Below are 18,027 nucleotides of genomic sequence, written 5' to 3' on the forward strand. Positions count from 1 at the left end.
TATAAAGTAATAATGTGCTTTACAGCAACATTCATCCAAACTTTAATATGACACCTGGTCAATTGAAGACTTGGTCAAATTGGTAAAATGATATGCATTTTAACACAAAGCGTTAGTAACCAGTAAGGCTAGTTGGCCAATGGTCTATTTGTGAAAGGGTTAACGGAAATTATTATGGCCACTATTTGTAAATAGCCTGTAATATTCTAGGAGGAAATTGCGGCGCTCTATGTTTTATCCATGATGTCTACTGAACTCCATCCTCTCAAGTCTAGAGAGACAGAGAGAGAGAGAGAGAGAGAGAGAGAGAGAGAGCGAGAGAGAGAGCGAGCGAGAGAGAGAGGGAGAGAGAGGAGAGAGAGAGAGAGAGAGAAAGGGACAGAGAGAGAGAGAGAGAGAGAGAGAGAGGGGAGAGAGAGAGAGAGAGAGAGAGAGAGCTGCCTGTACGCCCTGACACACAAACTGCTGTGCCGCCAATAGGCGTATGGCTATCTAATTAAACTCGTACAACGCAATCCCTCGGATACCCCCCCATCCCCTCCCATCCCCCTCCTTAAATCCCATCTACCAACTCTCTCTCTCTCTCTTATCCCCGTGGAAGCACGCGCCCACCCGCCCGTTATCTGCCTCTCTCTGTCCGCCGGTTGTTGTCTCACGAGGCTTGAGTGTGACGGTGTCACGGTAACATGGTGTGCAGGGCTCAGCCGCAGTAGCAACAGCAGAAGAAGAAGAAGAGAAAGAAGTAGAGACAGTAGCTGTGTGTACCAAGCAGCCAGTCCGGATTCTCTCCCATCTCCCATCTATCGACCGGAGGACGCAGCCAGAACAAGCCAAACATCCCCCCCAGCTCTTCCCGTCTCTCTCGCTCCCTCGTCCCCATCGCTTGCGGAGCTTGCGGAGCTCTCTCTCCCTCTCTTAGATAAAGGGTAAGAATTAACTGAATGAATGAATGAATGATGATGCTTGTTTCCAATCAATCGACACATCTTTCGCATCTGCCTGAAATGTTTATATCGGTTTTGAATAGTTAAATGGTTTGACAGCGTTGCAGGGCTACGTTGAGTTTACTATTGTTGATCGAATACAGCGTGTGATAGGCTGAAAGATGTGCAAGAAATACATGTATTTCGTCTTGGAGAACCGTTGTTTCCGTTATATAGGCCTAATGATCATGTTTAGTTTTTTCAATTATAGACTTGGACGGTAGCCTTTTCCATATACAATAGGCTGCATAAAGCGGATTCAATGCTTGGACGGTAGCCTTTTCCATATACAATAGGCTGCATAAAGCGGATTCAATGCTTGGACGGTAGCCTTTTCCATATACAATAGGCTGCATAAAGCGGATTCAATGCTTGGACGGTAGCCTTTTCCATATACAATAGGCTGCATAAAGCGGATTCAATGCTTGGACGGTAGCCTTTTCCATATACAATAGGCTGCATAAAGCGGATTCAATGCTTGGACGGTAGCCTTTTCCATATACAATAGGCTGCATAAAGCGGATTCAATGCTTGGACGGTAGCCTTTTCCATATACAATAGGCTGCATAAAGCGGATTCAATGCTTGGACGGTAGCCTTTTCCATATACAATAGGCTGCATAAAGCGGATTCAATGCTTGGACGGTAGCCTTTTCCATATACAATAGGCTGCATAAAGCGGATTCAATGCTTGGACGGTAGCCTTTTCCATATACAATAGGCTGCATAAAGCGGATTCAATGCTTGGACGGTAGCCTTTTCCATATACAATAGGCTGCATAAAGCGGATTCAATGCTTGGACGGTAGCCTTTTCCATATACAATAGGCTGCATAAAGCGGATTCAATGATTGCAAAACAACAACGATATCATAAATATGATTATAATTTTTATGAATGAATGAAAAGAATCTATTGAAACGAGGGATAAAAGAATGAGATGGGACGGGTAACATCCAAGGTGTGCTCCTAGGAATCTCCTCTCCCTCTCTCGTCAGAATCTTAATGTCGTTCTCTTCTTCTGCCCTCTTCAGACCATGTCATGCTGTTGTTGGGAATTGTATGATTGTTGAATTGTATAGGTTATGGAATGTGACAGGTTTATGATGCGCTGTACGGTAGCCTGCAGCAGACGGTGGACGCAGTGACGTTAAGGATTATGGTTTTAATAATTAGCCTATACATGTGGCTCAGAGGCTTATGCTAAGTTAATGCTTTCCCATAGCGGGGACGCGTATTTGTTATTTAGCCTATCCTGTGTATTTGTTCACAGTGATATGGGCCTGGGTCAATAGTGTTGTAGCCTACACAATGCTAAAGATGGAACAAACATATTAAACCAATGCTTTGGCATATACTATTTACATGTTATGTGATATAGGCCTAATTGCATAGCCTACTCTTGCAAAAGTAGAATTAAAACAGCATAATAAGCTATTGTATTCTATAATGTCCTCTCGCGTGAAGGTTTACTTCATCCCTGCCTGTAAAAGCCATGTCAATAATATTTTTATGAGTCACGTAAAATCCCTTGTTTTAACCACTTCATCGATACTTAAGATCAAGACCGGTAGTGTTTACCGGTAGTTGAATGGCACCGGAGGAGAGAGAGAGAGAGAGAGAGAGAGAGAGAGAGAGAGAACGAATGGAGCCATCACTGCTGATGCATTACCGGGGCCGTTTTCAAGCGCATGCGTAAGATTTGTTAGTAGCGTGCCATTAATGCATCTTATAAATGTGACAGCAAGAGCATTATCTGTTAGGAGCGCCATCAGTAGCCTATAGGAAAGGAGTTGGAGGAAGCTGCCTTTAGACGGATCTAAGGTCAGTCTTGTATACATTGAAATGGTTATTAGGTGAACTCAGCTAATCTATGCTCAGACTTATTTGCATTAAGTACCATGTAAGGTATTACCGAATGTACGCACAAAGGGCGCTATAAACATTTTTTTTTTTTAAACACATTGGCGAACAACAAGGATCTTGATACAGGAGGAGATGTCTCTGCTGTAACCATTTATACGGTATAAACGGTATATCGCCTGAGCCTATTCACCACCCGCTGGAGGGCCTTGCGGTCGCCGACAGACCATTTCCCGTACTAGGCTGTGATGCAATCGGTCAGGACGCTCTCGATGGTGCAGCGGTAGTATTTGAAGAGGACCCAGGGGGTGTAGGAAGTAGAGACACTGTTGCAACCTCTTGACCTCTTGTTGTTGGTCCATGTCAAGTCCTCTGTGATGCGGACGTTGAGGAACTTAAAACTGCTGACTCTGCTTCCTGAAGTCAACAATCAACTCCTTTTGTTTTGCTGACGTGAGAGAGAGGTTGGTTGTCATGACACCACTATGCCAGTTCACTCACCTCCTCCCTATAGGGTGACTTGTCATTGCTGGTTTATCAGGCCTACAACCGTGGCGTCGTCAGCAGCAGGCTTGATGATAGAGTCGGCGTGGTGCAGAGCAACACAGTCGGTGGGTGAACAGGAAGTACAGCAGAGGACTGAGGACACCCCTGGGGGGGGGGGGGGAGGGGGGGCTGTGTTAACAGTCAGTGTGAAGGAGGTGTTGTTGCCAGTCCTCACAGCCTGTGGTCTGCCCGTCAGGAAGTCCAGGATCCAGTTGCAGAGGGTGGTGTCCTGACCCAGGGCTCTGAGCTTGGTGTCGTGCTTGGAGGGAACAATAGTGTTAAAATGCTGAACTGTAGTCAATGAACAGCATTCTCACAAAGGTGTTCCTCTTGTCCAGATGGTGGCCTATTAAAGCAGGTTGGGACTACAGCCTGTGACAGGGGCAGGTTGGGATTGTAGCCTGGGACAGGGGAGGGTTGGGATTGTAGCCTGGGACAGGGTAGGGTTGGAACTGCAGCCTGGGACAGGGGCAGGTTGGGACTGCAGCCTGGGACAGGGGTGGGTTGAGATTGTAGCCTGGGGCAGGGCAGGGTTGGGATTGTAGCCTGGGACAGGGGCGGGTTGGGACTGCAGCCTGGGACAGGGGTGGGTTGGGACTGCAGCCTGGGACAGGGTAGGGTTGGGACTGCAGCCTGGGACAGGGCAGGGTTGGGATTGTAGCCTGGGACAGGGTCAGGTTGGGACTGCAGCCTGGGACAGGGTAGGGTTGGGACTGCAGCCTGGGACAGGGGTAGGGTTGGGACTGCAGCCTGGGACAGGGGTAGGGTTGGGACTGCAGCCTGGGACAGGGCAGGGTTGGGATTGTAGCCTGGGACAGGGTCAGGTTGGGACTGCAGCCTGGGACAGGGGTGGGTTGGGACTGCAGCCTGGGACAGGGTAGGGTTGGGACTGCAGCCTGGGACAGGGGAGGGTTGGGATTGTAGCCTGGGACAGGGGAGGGTTGGGCCTGCAGCCTGGGACAGGGGTGGGTTGGGACTGTAGCCTGGGACAGGGGAGGGTTGGGATTGTAGCCTGGGACAGGGGCGGGTTGGGATTGTAGCCTGGGACAGGGGAGGGTTGGGACTGCAGCCTGGGACAGGGGAGGGTTGGGACTGCAGCCTGGGACAGGGGAGGGTTGAGATTGTAGCCTGGGACAGGGCAGGGTTGGGATTGTAGCCTGGGACAGGGAGGGGTTGGGACAGCAGCCTGGGACAGGGGGAGGTTGAGATTGTTGCCTGGGACAGGGGAGGGTTGGGACTGCCGCCTGGGACAGGGGCGGGTTGGGATTGTAGCCTGGGACATGGGCGGGTTGGGATTGTAGCCTGGGACAGGGGAGGGTTGGGACTGCCGCCTGGGACAGGGGTGGGTTGAGATTGTAGCCTGGGACAGTGGAGGGTTAAGATTGTAGCCTGGGACAGGGACAGGTTGGGATTGTAGCCTGGGACAGGGCAGGGCTGGGATTGTAGCCTGGGACAGGGCAGGGTTGGGATTGTAGCCTGGAACAGGGCAGGGTTGGGACTGTAGCCTGGGACAGGGCAGGGTTGGGACAGCAGCCTGGGACAGGGGCGGGTTGGGACTGTAGCCTGGGACAGGGGAGGGTTGGGACAGCAGCCTGGGACAGGGGCGGGTTGGGACTGTAGCCTGGGACAGGGGAGGGTTGGGACAGCAGCCTGGGACAGGGGCGGGTTGGGACTGTAGCCTGGGACAGGGGAGGGTTGGGACAGCAGCCTGGGACAGGGGGGGTTGGGACTGTAGCCTGGGACAGGGGAGGGTTGGGACTGTAGCCTGGGACAGGGGCGGGTTGAAGATGTCTGAGAAGACACCTGCCAGCTGGTCAGCACACACTCTGAGAATGCGGCCCGAGGATGCCTTCTGGGCCTGCCGCTTTGTGAGTATTCACTCTTTTTGAGAGTTTTCCTCACGTCAGCCTAGGAGAGCGAAAGCACTTGGTCGTCCAGAACAGCGAGAGTCCGCCTGAATGGCTCGGGTATTGTTTGCCTTGAGGCAAGCGGCTGTTCAGCTCATCTGTGAGTGATGCTTCAGTTGGCAACACACAGCTGGATTTACCTTGTAGTCTGTGATAGTCTGTAGTCCTTGCCACATGCAACCAGAGTCTGAGTGGTCGAAGATCAATTGATGTTTGAGTCTGTATTGTCTTTTTGAGTCCCTAATGGATTTGCAAAGCTCGTACCTGCTTGCCTTGTATGCGTTCTGCTGACATTGAATGCTGCAGTTTGGTCTCTCAGCATGGTATGGATATCTCCGTTCATCCAGGGTTTTTGGTTGGGGTATGTCCGGATTGTTATTGTGGGTACAATATCATCAACACATTTCCTAATGAAGCCTTTGACGGACAATGTATATTCCTCAATGTTGATGGATGAGTCTTGGGTGGGTGAATCTTTGAACATATTCTGATCAGTATTCTCAAAACCCTCCTGCAGCATTGAGTCTGCGTCCTCTGTCCAGCGCCTCACTATTCTCTGTGTTGGTGGCTCCCTCTAGGAACAGTGAGATGTGATCTGATTGGCCGAAATGGGGGGGCGGGGGATGGCTTTGTACGTGTCATGGATGTTGTGTATACATGGTCAAGCATGCTGGATCCTCTTGTGGGGGAGGAGACATGCACCTTATTCATCCTCTCTCCTACACTCTCCTCCCTTATACTACAGTACATCCACAATCTCTCCATGATGGTTCTCCTCTCTCCTCCAATCCTACTCTTCTTTCCTCCCCTCCTCCCCCTCTCTCCTCCCCCTCTCTCCTCCACTCCTATCCTCCTCTCCTCTCCTCTCCAATCCTCCTCTCTCCTCTCTCCTCCACTCCTATCCTCCTCTCCAATCCTCCTCTCTCCTCTCTCCTCCACTCCTCTCCTCCTCTCCTCTCCTCTCCAATCCTCCTCTCTCCTCTCTCCTCTCCAATCCTCCTCTCTCCTCTCTCCTCTCTCCTCCACTCCTATCCTCCTCTCCAATCCTCCTCTCTCCTCTCTCCTCTCCTCTCCTCTCCAATCCTCCTCTCTCCTCTCTCCTCTCTCCTCCACTCCTATCCTCCTCTCCAATCCTCCTCTCTCCTCTCTCCTCTCCTCTCCTCTCCTCTCCAATCCTCCTCTCTCCTCTCTCCTCCACTCCTATCCTCCTCTCCAATCCTCCTCTCTCCTCTCTCCTCCACTCCTATCCTCCTCTCCTCTCCTCCTCTCCTCTGCTCTCCATTAGTGGGCCTAAAGGGTGTTGTTGAGTTAATATCTCTGGGTTGTTGTGATTGAGATAAGGCATTATGTACCCTCTGTACTGATGACCCTGCAAGATCATATCACTACACAAATCCATCCTCTCCTCTCATTACCTCAGTCTACCTCTGACTATAGCCCAAGACTTCTGCTAATTTCTTCCTATTATTTAATCAAATTAAATAAAATAAAAAAGCTGTTCACTGCGCTTGCCAATATTTCTTGTGAGTATTGAGCTTAGTTATTGGCCTCACAGCCTTTTGTCAGAGCTTTGCATCTTACAGGGATGATTTCTGTATTTTGAAAGTTACATATCTTGACAACTTGATTGCTGACAAGCAAAACAATGTGGGACTAGGTCAACAATGGACTAATGAAACAAATACCAAAATATCGTTTCCAGGTGGAATTTTCCTTTTATTAAGTCCTCAAGGGTCCTTTCAATTTAGGAGACTCTCTTAAGCCTGAACAGAATCTGGAGAATGCCATGCTAGGATTCCCCCCCAGCTGTGTATGTATCTTCAATCCAAACAGACTGGTGGGATGTGGCTCAAATGGCCCCCTGTTCCCTTATGGGCCCTGGTATAGTGCACTATATAGGGAATAGTGTGGCATTTGGGATGCATCCAGCGAGTGCAGCTCTCTCTGAGTAGGTTGGAGGGATTTTACAACCAGCTATAATGACTGTAAGGGGCCTTCTCTCCTCTCTGTCATACAGCCGTTCTGAGAGGCTTTGGAAAGTGTGTGTGTGTGTGTGTGTGTGTGTGTGTGTGTGTGTGTGTGTGTGTGTGTGTGTGTGTGTGTGTGTGTTTCTCCTCTCTGGAGCAGCATACAGCTACTCTAGGTCTGTGAAAAACACCTAAGGACCGTATCCAATTATAACTGTTATCCAGGATTTGTGGGTAAGGTCAGGAATAATAATATATTTTAAGTTCACACAGTGATAAAGGACACTCCTAGAAGACAAGGTACTACACTGAGTGGACAAAACATTAGGAACACCTTCCTAATATTGAGTTGCACCCCCTTTTCCCCTCAGAACAGCCTCAATTCATCGGGGCGTGGACTCTACAAAGTGTCGAATGTGTTCCACAGCGATGCTGGCCCATTTTTGACTCCAATGCCTCCCACAGTTGTGTCAAGTTGGCTGGACGTCCGTTTGGGTTGTGGACCATTCAATCCATGTCTCAAGGCTTAAAAATCCTTCTTTAACCTGTCTCCACCACTTCATCTACACTGATTTTGAAGTGGATTTAATAACAAGTGACATCAGTAAATGATCATAGCTTTCACCTGGATTCACCTGATCAGTCAGTCTATGTCATTGAAAGAGCAGAGTTCCTAATGTTTTGTAACCTCAGAACCATAAACAAGCCAAAATGCTCTATAGAAACCTACTTATTTTGGTACAGCAGTGGATGTGTTTTCATTTAGTTAATAGATCTTTCTTTCTCTCTTTTGTTGTTTGAATCCATGATAGATATATATTCCTGACTTTTCTGTAAAATGATTTACTGCGTTCTCAAAGAGGACTTGGCGTTTTAATATTCTGATCAATACGTGTCTTTATTCTGGTCTCTGTACTGAGTGGTCAGTTCTAACAGTGACTGGTGCTAGCTGTGCTTTAGTGCATGGTCAGCTATCCATCAGTCAACACACACACACACACACACACACACACACACACACACACACACACACACACACACACACACAGCAGTGGTGCTCTGGCTGCCTGTCACTTCCGACAGCTAAGGGCTGACTTAGTACTGTGTCATCAGCATGCGAGAGATAGAGGAAGAACACAGAGAGAGAGTGGGGGGGAGTGGAAAAAAAGAGAGAGAGAGAGAGAGAGAGAGAGAGAGAGAGAGGAGGGGATGAAAAGCTTGAGAGAGTAAGAGAGAAAAAGAGAGGTCTGATATTAGTACTGGACCCTCTGGAGGAGATTGGAGGAAGGTGAGAGAAAGAGGAGAAAGAAAAAAGAAGACAGAGAGAGAAATGTTAAAAATCCAGCCACTGATTTGCTTAACATTTTACCTCCTAATGCCAAAGCTGTGCCAAGGTACAGACGAATAGTGAGGTAGACTCATTTAGGAACCAGTAGATATGTACAGCTTACAGTGCATTTGGAAAATATTCAGACCCCTTGACTTTTTCCACATTTTGTTACATTACAGATTATTCTAAAATTTATTTGTAAAAAATCCCCCCATTAATCTACACACAATACCGCATTTTTTATTTTATTTTTATTTATTTCACCTTTATTTAACCAGGTAGGCATGTTGAGAACAAGTTCTCATTTACAATTGCGACCTGGCCAAGATAAAGCAAAGCAGTTCGACAACATACAAAAACACAGAGTTACACATGGAGTAAAACAAACATACAATCAATGATACAGTAGACAAAAATAAGACTATATACAATGTGAGCAAATGACGTGAGATAAGGGAGGTAAAGGCAAAAAAGGCCATGGTGGCGAAGTAAATACAATATAGCAAGTAAAACACTGGAATGGTAGATTTATAATTTGAAGAAAGTTCAAAGTTAAAATATAAATAATATGGTGCAAAGGAGCAAAATAATAAATAAAATAAATAAATACAGTAGGGGAAAAGGTAGTAGTTTGGGCTAAATTATAGATGGGCTATGTACAGGTGCAGTGATCTGGGAGCTGCTCTGATAATGACAAAGGAAAAACAGTTCTTTTTTTTTGGACACATTTAAAAAAAAAATTAAACTGAAATATCACGTTTACGTAAGTATTCAGACCCTTTACTCAGTACTTTGTTGAAGCACCTTTGGCAGTGATTACAGCCTTGAGTCTTCTTGGGTATGATGCTACAAGCTTGGCACACCTGTATTTGGGGAGTTTCTCCCATTCTTCTCTGCAGATCCTCTCAAGCTCTGTCAGGTTGGGTGGGGACCGTTGCTACACAGCTATTTTCAGGTCTCTCCAGAGATGTTTGATCGGGTTCAAGTCCGGGCTCCGGCTGGGCCAGTCAAGGACATTCAGAGACTTGTAGTGAAGCCGCTCCTGCTTAGTGTTGGCTGTGTGCTTAGGGTCATTGTCCTGTGAGAAGGTGAACCTTCTTCTCAGGTCCTGAGTGCTGTGGATCAGGTTTTCATCAACAGTCTCTCTGTACTTTGCTCCGTTCATCTTTCCATTGATCCAAAATCAAATAAAATTCTATTGGGTACAAACACGTAATTAGCAGATGTTATTGCGGGTGTAGCAAAATGCTTGTGTTTCTAGTTCCGACATTGCAGTAATATCTAACAAGTAATATCTAAGAAATGACACAGCATATATACCCAATACACACAAATCTAAGTAGGAATGAATTAAGACTATATACATACAGTTGAAGTCGGAAGTTTACATACACTGAGGTTGGAGACAATTAAACTCGTTTTTTCAACCGCTCCACAAATTTCTTGTTAACAAACTATAGTTTTGGCAAGTCGGTTAGGACATCTACTTTGTGCATGACACAAGTCATTTTTCCAACAATTGTTTACAGACAGATTATTTCACTTATAATTCACTGTATCACAATTCCAGTGGGTCAGAAGTTTACATACACTAAGTTGACTGTGCCTTTAAACAGCTTGGAAAATTCCAGAACATGATGTCATGGCTTTAGAAACTTCTGATAGGCTAATTGACATCATTTGAGTCAATTGGAGGTGTACTGTGGATGTATTTCAAGGCCTGCCTTCAAACTCAGTGCCTCTTTGCTTGACATCATGGGAAAATCAAAAGAAATCAGCCAAGATCTCAGAAAAAAAATTGTAGACCTCCACAAGTCTGGTTCATCCTTGGGAGTAATTTCCAAACGCCTGAAGGTACCACGTTCATCTGTACAAACAATAGTATGCAAGTATAAACACCATGGGACCATGCAGTCGTCATACCGCTCAGGAAGGATATGCGTTCTGTCTCCTAATGATGAACGTACTTTGGTGCGAAAATTGCAAATCAATCCCAGAACAACAGCAAAGGACCTTGTGAAGATGCTGGAGGAAACAAGTACAAAAGTATCTACATCCACAGTAAACGAGTCCTATATCGACATAACCTGAAAGGCCGCTCAGCAAGGAAGAAGCCACTGCTCCAAAACCGCCATAAAAAAGCCAGACTACGGTTTGCAAATGCACATGGGGACAAAGACCGTACTTTTCGGAGAAATGTATTATGGTCTGATGAAACAAAAATAGAACTGTTTGGCCATAATGGCCATTGTTATATTTGGAGGAAAATGCATGCAAGCCGAAGAACACCATCCCAACCGTGAAGCATGGGGGTGGTAGCATCATGTTGTGGGGGTGCTTTGCTGCAAGAGGGACTGGTGCACATCACAAAATAGATGGCATCATGAGGTAGGAAAATAATTTTGATATATTGAAGCAACATCTCAAGACGTCAGTCAGGAAGTTAAAGCTTGGTCACAAATGGGTCTTCCAAATGGACAATGACCCCAAGTATACTTCCAAAGTTGTTGCAAAATGGCTTAAGGACAACAAAGTCAAGGTATTGGAGTGGCCATCACAAAACCCTGACCTCAATCCTATAGAAAATTTGTGGGCAGAAGTGAAAAGGTGTGTGCGAGCAAGGAGGCCTACAAACCTGACTCAGTTACACCCGCTCTGTTTGGATGAATCGGGCCAAAACTCACTCAACTTATTGTGGGATTTTTAGTTTAGTTTATTAATTCGACCATTTTAAAAAACAAGCACACATAAAACTTGAAAAAGCCCATACATGCACATTAATAAAATCATGGAGGATAACACACAATAAAGTCTGGGACTTATTTCCATTGTGGTCCTCTTGAGACAAGATGGCTAGACAAGATCCAACACAGTATGGCAGTGAAATATTAAAACAAAAACAGGAAGCTTGTGGAAGGCTACCCGAAAAGTTTGACCCAAGTTAAACAATTTAATGGCAATCCTACCAAATACTAAATGAGTGTATGTAAACTTCTGACCCACTGGGAATGTGATAAATTCAATAAAAGCTGAAATAAATCATTCTCTCTACTATTATTCTGACATTTCACATTCTTAAAATAAAGTGGTGATCCTAACTGACTTAAGACAAGGAATTTTTACAAAGATTAAATGTCAGGAATTGTGAATAACTGAGTTTAATAGTATTTGGCTAAGGTGTACGTAAGCTTCCGACTTCAACTGTACATATGAGGTGAGTATGCCAGATATGTAAACATTATTAAAGTGACTAGTGTTCCATTCTTTAAAGTAGCCAGTGATTTCTAGGCTATGCCTATAGGCAGCAGCCTCTAATGTGCTAGTGATGGCTGTTTGACAATCTGATGGCCTTGAGATAGAAGCTGTTTTTCAGTCTCTCGGTCCCTGCTTTGATGCACCGTTACTGACCTCGACTTCTGGATGATAGTGTGGTATGTGTGCCTGTTTTTTAAAAGTGGCTCGGGTGGTTGTTGTCCTTTGATCTTTTTAGCCTTCCTGTGACATCGGGTGCTGTAGGTGTCCTGGAGGGCAGGTAGTTTTCCCCGGTGATGTGTTGGGCAGACCGCACCACCCTCTGGAGAGCCTTGCAGTTGCGGGCGGTGCAGTTGCCGTACCAAGTGGTGATACAGCCCGACAGGATGCTTTCAATTGTGCATCTGTAAAAAGTCTGACGGTTTTAGGTGACAAGCCACATTTCTTTAGCCTCCTGAGGTTGAAGAGGCTCTGTTGCTCCTTCTTCACCACACTGTCTGTGTGGGTGGTCCATTTCAGTTTGTCAGTGATGTGTACGCTGAGGAACTTGAAGCTTTCCACCTTCTCCACTGTGGTCCCGTTGATGTAGATAGGGGGGAGCACCCTCTGCTTTTCCTGAAGACCACAATCAGCTCTTTTGTTTTGTTGATGTTGAGTGAGAGGTTGTTTTCCTGACACCACACTCCCAGAGCCCTCACCTCCTCCCTGTAGGCCGTCTCGTCATCGTTGATAATCAAGCCTACTACTGTTGTGTCGTCTGCAAACTTGATGATTGAGTTGGAGGCGTGCTTGGCCATGCAGTCATGGGTGAACCGGGAGTACAGGATGGGGCAGAGCACGCACCTATGTGGGGCCCCAGTGTTGAGGATCAGCAGAGTGGAGGTGATGTTTCCTACCTTCACCACCTGGGGGCGGCCCATCAGGAAGTCCAGGACCCAGTTGCACAGGGCGGGGTTCAGACCCAGGGCCTCAAGCTTAATGACAACCTTGGAGGGTACGATGGTGATGAATGCTGAGCTATAGTCAATAAACAGCATTCTTTCATGGGTATTCCTCTTGTCCAGATGGGATAGGGCAGTGTGCAGAGACTAGTTTCCCAGTCCCTGCTGCTGAAATACATCCCCACAGCATGATGCTGCCACCACCATGCTTCACCGAAGGGATTGTGCCAGGTTTCCTCCAGACGTAACGCTTGGCATTCAGGCCAAAGAGTTTAATCTTGGATTCATCAGACCAGAGATCCTTATTTTTCATGGTCTGAGAGTCCTTTAGGTGCCTTTTGGCAAACTCCAAGTGGGCTTTCATGTTCCTTTTACTGAGGAGTGGCTTCCGTCTGGCCACTCTACCGTAAAGGCCTGATTGGTGGAGTGCTGCAGAGATGGTTGTCCTTCTGGAAGGTTCTCCCATCTCCACAGAGGAACTCTGGGGGACTGTCAGAGTGACCATCTGGTTCTTGGTCACCTCCCTGACCCAGCCCTTCTCCCGCCGATTGCTCAGTTTGGCCGGGTGACCAGCTCTAGGAATAGTCTTGGTGGTTCCAAACTTCTTTCGTTTATGAATGATGGAGGCCACTGTGTTCTTGGGGAGCTTCAATGCTGCAGAATGTTTTTGGGGGTACCCTTCCCCAGATCTGTGCCCCAACACAATCCTGTCTCAGAGCTCTATGGACAATTCCTTCGACTTCATGGCTTGGTTTTTGCACTGACATCCACTGTCAACTGTAGGACCTTATATAGACAGGTGTATGCATTTCCAAATTATTTCCAATCAATTGAATTTACCACAGGTGAACTCCAAACAAGTTGTAGAAACATCTCAAGGATGATCAATGGAATCAGGATACACCTGAGCTCAATTTCTTGTCTCATAGCAAAGGGTCTGAATACTTATGTAAATAAGGTATTTTTTTTTATTATTCTTTTTTTTTACCATTTCTTTGGATTCCTCATGTCTTACTCATTGTTAAATAATAATAATATTTTATTAATATTTTTAATGAATGTTAAATGAATCCTATACATTTTAAAATGGCCAAATTTGGGTGAAATCAATTAGCTTAATTTCTCAGAGATCAAACTAATATTTCAACGTAATAATGGTATAGGAGTGCTAATCTTCTCTTTCTAACTACGGAAACGATTTCAGATCTGAGATGGTGGGTGTCATGGCTGGCTGAAATGGAATTACATTTTATGTAGACATCGTTTTGCAGACACTCTTACCCAGAGAGACTTACAGGAGCAATTTGATTTTAAGTGCCTTGCTCTAGGTCTCACCAACAGACTTTTTTTTCACCTGGTATCCCAGCGCATAGAATACAGATTAGTACAGGCTGAAGCAGTGTGTTGTGGGATAGGACTAACAGCTAGCTAGTGCCTCTTCTCTCAGCTCAGCCCTCCCAGTGACACACACACACACACACACACACACACACACACACATGGTGCCACATGATCTTTAGTGAAGGGGAAATTCTCGCCTAGAGGGCCTTTCTGATGAAAGTCGTGTGTGAGTGTGAGGTATTTTTAGCCCCCCTTCTTCACGACAGGCAGGGTCGAGACGTCTAGAATGTGGGAAGTTAGCATAGCAGACTAGACATCTAGAATGTGGGAAGTTAGCATAGCAGACTAGACTTCTAGAATGTGGGAAGTTAGCATAGCAGACTAGACGTCTAGAATGTGGGAAGTTAGCATAGCAGACTAGACATCTAGAATGTGGGAAGTTAGCATAGCAGACTAGACTTCTAGAATGTGGGAAGTTAGCATAGCAGACTAGACTTCTAGAATGTGGGAAGTTAGCATAGCAGACTAGACTTCTAGAATGTGGGAAGTTAGCATAGCAGACTAGACGTCTAGAATGTGGGAAGTTAGCATAGCAGACTAGACGTCTAGAATGTGGGAAGTTAGCATAGCAGACTAGACGTCTAGAATGTGGGAAGTTAGCATAGCAGACTAGACATCTAGAATGTGGGAAGTTAGCATAGCAGACTAGACTTCTAGAATGTGGGAAGTTAGCATAGCAGACTAGACGTCTAGAATGTGGGAAGTCAGCATAGCAGACTAGACGTCTAGAATGTGGGAAGTTAGCATAGCAGACTAGACGTCTAGAATGTGGGAAGTTAGCACAGCAGACTAGACGTCTAGAATGTGGGAAGTTAGCATAGCAGAATAGACTTCTAGAATGTGGGAAGTTAGCATAGCAGACTAGACGTCTAGAATGTGGGAAGTTAGCATAGCAGACTAGACTTCTAGAATGTGGGAAGTTAGCATAGCAGAATAGACTTCTAGAATGTGGGAAGTTAGCATAGCAGACTAGACGTCTAGAATGTGGGAAGTTAGCATAGCAGACTAGACGTCTAGATTGTGGGAAGTTAGCATAGCAGACTAGACGTCTAGAATGTGGGAAGTTAGCATAGCAGACTAGACGTCTAGAATGTGGGAAGTTAGCATAGCAGACTAGACGTCTAGAATGTGGGAAGTTAGCATAGCAGACTAGACGTCTAGAATGTGGGAAGTTAGCATAGCAGACTAGACATCTAGAATGTGGGAAGTTAGCATAGCAGACTAGACTTCTAGAATGTGGGAAGTTAGCATAGCAGACTAGACGTCTAGAATGTGGGAAGTTAGCATAGCAGAATAGACTTCTAGAATGTGGGAAGTCAGCATAGCAGACTAGACGTCTAGAATGTGGGAAGTTAGCATAGCAGACTAGACGTCTAGAATGTGGGAAGTTAGCATAGCAGACTAGACGTCTAGAATGTGGGAAGTTAGCATAGCAGAATAGACTTCTAGAATGTGGGAAGTTAGCATAGCAGACTAGACGTCTAGAATGTGGGAAGTTAGCATAGCAGAATAGACTTCTAGAATGTGGGAAGTCAGCATAGCAGACTAGACGTCTAGAATGTGGGAAGTTAGCATAGCAGACTAGACGTCTAGAATGTGGGAAGTTAGCATAGCAGACTAGACGTCTAGAATGTGGGAAGTTAGCATAGCAGAATAGACTTCTAGAATGTGGGAAGTTAGCATAGCAGACTAGACTTCTAGAATGTGGGAAGTTAGCATAGCAGACTAGACTTCTAGAATGTGGGAAGTTAGCATAGCAGAATAGACTTCTAGAATGTGGGAAGTTAGCATAGCAGACTAGACGTCTAGAATGTGGGAAGTTAGCACAGCAGACTAGACGTCTAGAATGTGGGAAGTTAGCATAGCAGAATAGACTTCTAGAATGTGGGAAGTTAGCATAGCAGACTAGACGTCTAGAATGTGGGAAGTTAGCATAGCAGACTAGACTTCTAGAATGTGGGAAGTTAGCATAGCAGAATAGACTTCTAGAATGTGGGAAGTTAGCATAGCAGACTAGACGTCTAGAATGTGGGAAGTTAGCATAGCAGACTAGACGTCTAGATTGTGGGAAGTTAGCATAGCAGACTAGACGTCTAGAATGTGGGAAGTTAGCATAGCAGACTAGACGTCTAGAATGTGGGAAGTTAGCATAGCAGACTAGACGTCTAGAATGTGGGAAGTTAGCATAGCAGACTAGACATCTAGAATGTGGGAAGTTAGCATAGCAGACTAGACTTCTAGAATGTGGGAAGTTAGCATAGCAGACTAGACGTCTAGAATGTGGGAAGTTAGCATAGCAGAATAGACTTCTAGAATGTGGGAAGTCAGCATAGCAGACTAGACGTCTAGAATGTGGGAAGTTAGCATAGCAGACTAGACGTCTAGAATGTGGGAAGTTAGCATAGCAGACTAGACGTCTAGAATGTGGGAAGTTAGCATAGCAGAATAGACTTCTAGAATGTGGGAAGTTAGCATAGCAGACTAGACTTCTAGAATGTGGGAAGTTAGCATAGCAGAATAGACTTCTAGAATGTGGGAAGTTAGCATAGCAGACTAGACGTCTAGAATGTGGGAAGTTAGCATAGCAGAATAGACGTCTAGAATGTGGGAAGTTAGCATAGCAGACTAGACTTCTAGAATGTGGGAAGTTAGCATAGCAGACTAGACGTCTAGAATGTGGGAAGTTAGCATAGCAGACTAGACGTCTAGAATGTGGGAAGTTAGCATAGCAGACTAGACGTCTAGAATGTGGGAAGTTAGCATAGCAGAGTAGACGTCTAGAATGTGGGAAGTTAGCATAGCAGACTAGACGTCTAGAATGTGGGAAGTTAGCATAGCAGAATAGACTTCTAGAATGTGGGAAGTCAGCATAGCAGACTAGACTTCTAGAATGTGGGAAGTTAGCATAGCAGACTAGACTTCTAGAATGTGGGAAGTTAGCATAGCAGACTAGACTTCTAGAATGTGGGAAGTTAGCATAGCAGACTAGACGTCTAGAATGTGGGAAGTTAGCATAGCAGACTAGACTTCTAGAATGTGGGAAGTTAGCATAGCAGACTAGACGTCTAGAATGTGGGAAGTTAGCATAGCAGACTAGACTTCTAGAATGTGGGAAGTTAGCATAGCAGACTAGATTGAGGTTGTTTCCCAGGCTTTTTCTCTCTCCCTTGAATGCTCCTACAGTATATGCAGGATTTTTTTTTAACCTTATTTGGGAAAGCTGTAACCTCTTGCCCTGGAATGTATGTATGTGTGCTTGTGTGTGCGTGCCTGTGTGTGTTTGTGTCACAGGAGCCTGCTGAGGGGAGAATGGCTCATAATAACAGCTGGAACGGAGCGAATGGAATGGCGTTTTGTGTTTTTGTCATACTGTACATACTGTTCTGTCTCCTGATGTGTTATTTTCAACCTGTACTCACAGCATTTAGTATTATTTAGTATGTAAATATGATATGTATTTCTTTTTTTTTCTTCCTTTATTTAACTAGGCAAGTCAGTTAAGAACACATTCTTAGTTTCAATGACAGCCTAGGAACAGTGGGTTAACTGCCTTGATCAGGGGCAGAAAAACGTTTAAAAAAATATATATATATATATTTTTTTTTTTTCATTGTCAGCTCGAGGATTTGATCTTGCAACCTTTCGGGTTACAAGTCCAACACTCTAACCACTAGGCTACCTGCCGCCCCAGGTAGCCTATTCATTTATGGATGTACAACCCTCCCATTTCATGTGATATTATCACGACTCAGGATATGACCCAGATGCAGACATGAGAGGCGGATAGTACAGTTCTCAGATTATTTATTAGAAACACAGGACAGGTAGAGGGCAGGTCG

General features: G+C 45.5%; 1 protein-coding gene across 2 annotated transcripts in view; it reads left to right on the forward strand.

The window, feature by feature from the left end:
• The first annotated feature begins 578 nt into the window (after nucleotides 1–578).
• Nucleotides 579–18,027, forward strand: part of LOC115176305 (hippocalcin-like protein 1) — a 74,702-nt gene continuing 57,253 nt past the window's right edge. For both annotated transcript variants that reach the window (XM_029736244.1, XM_029736245.1), the window contains exon 1: nucleotides 579–926. The gene's annotated coding sequence lies outside the window, so the exon portion shown is untranslated. The remainder of the gene's footprint in view (nucleotides 927–18,027) is intronic.

This window comes from Salmo trutta, chromosome 36 (assembly GCF_901001165.1).
Source record: "Salmo trutta chromosome 36, fSalTru1.1, whole genome shotgun sequence".
Classification (NCBI taxonomy): Eukaryota; Metazoa; Chordata; class Actinopteri; order Salmoniformes; family Salmonidae; genus Salmo; species Salmo trutta.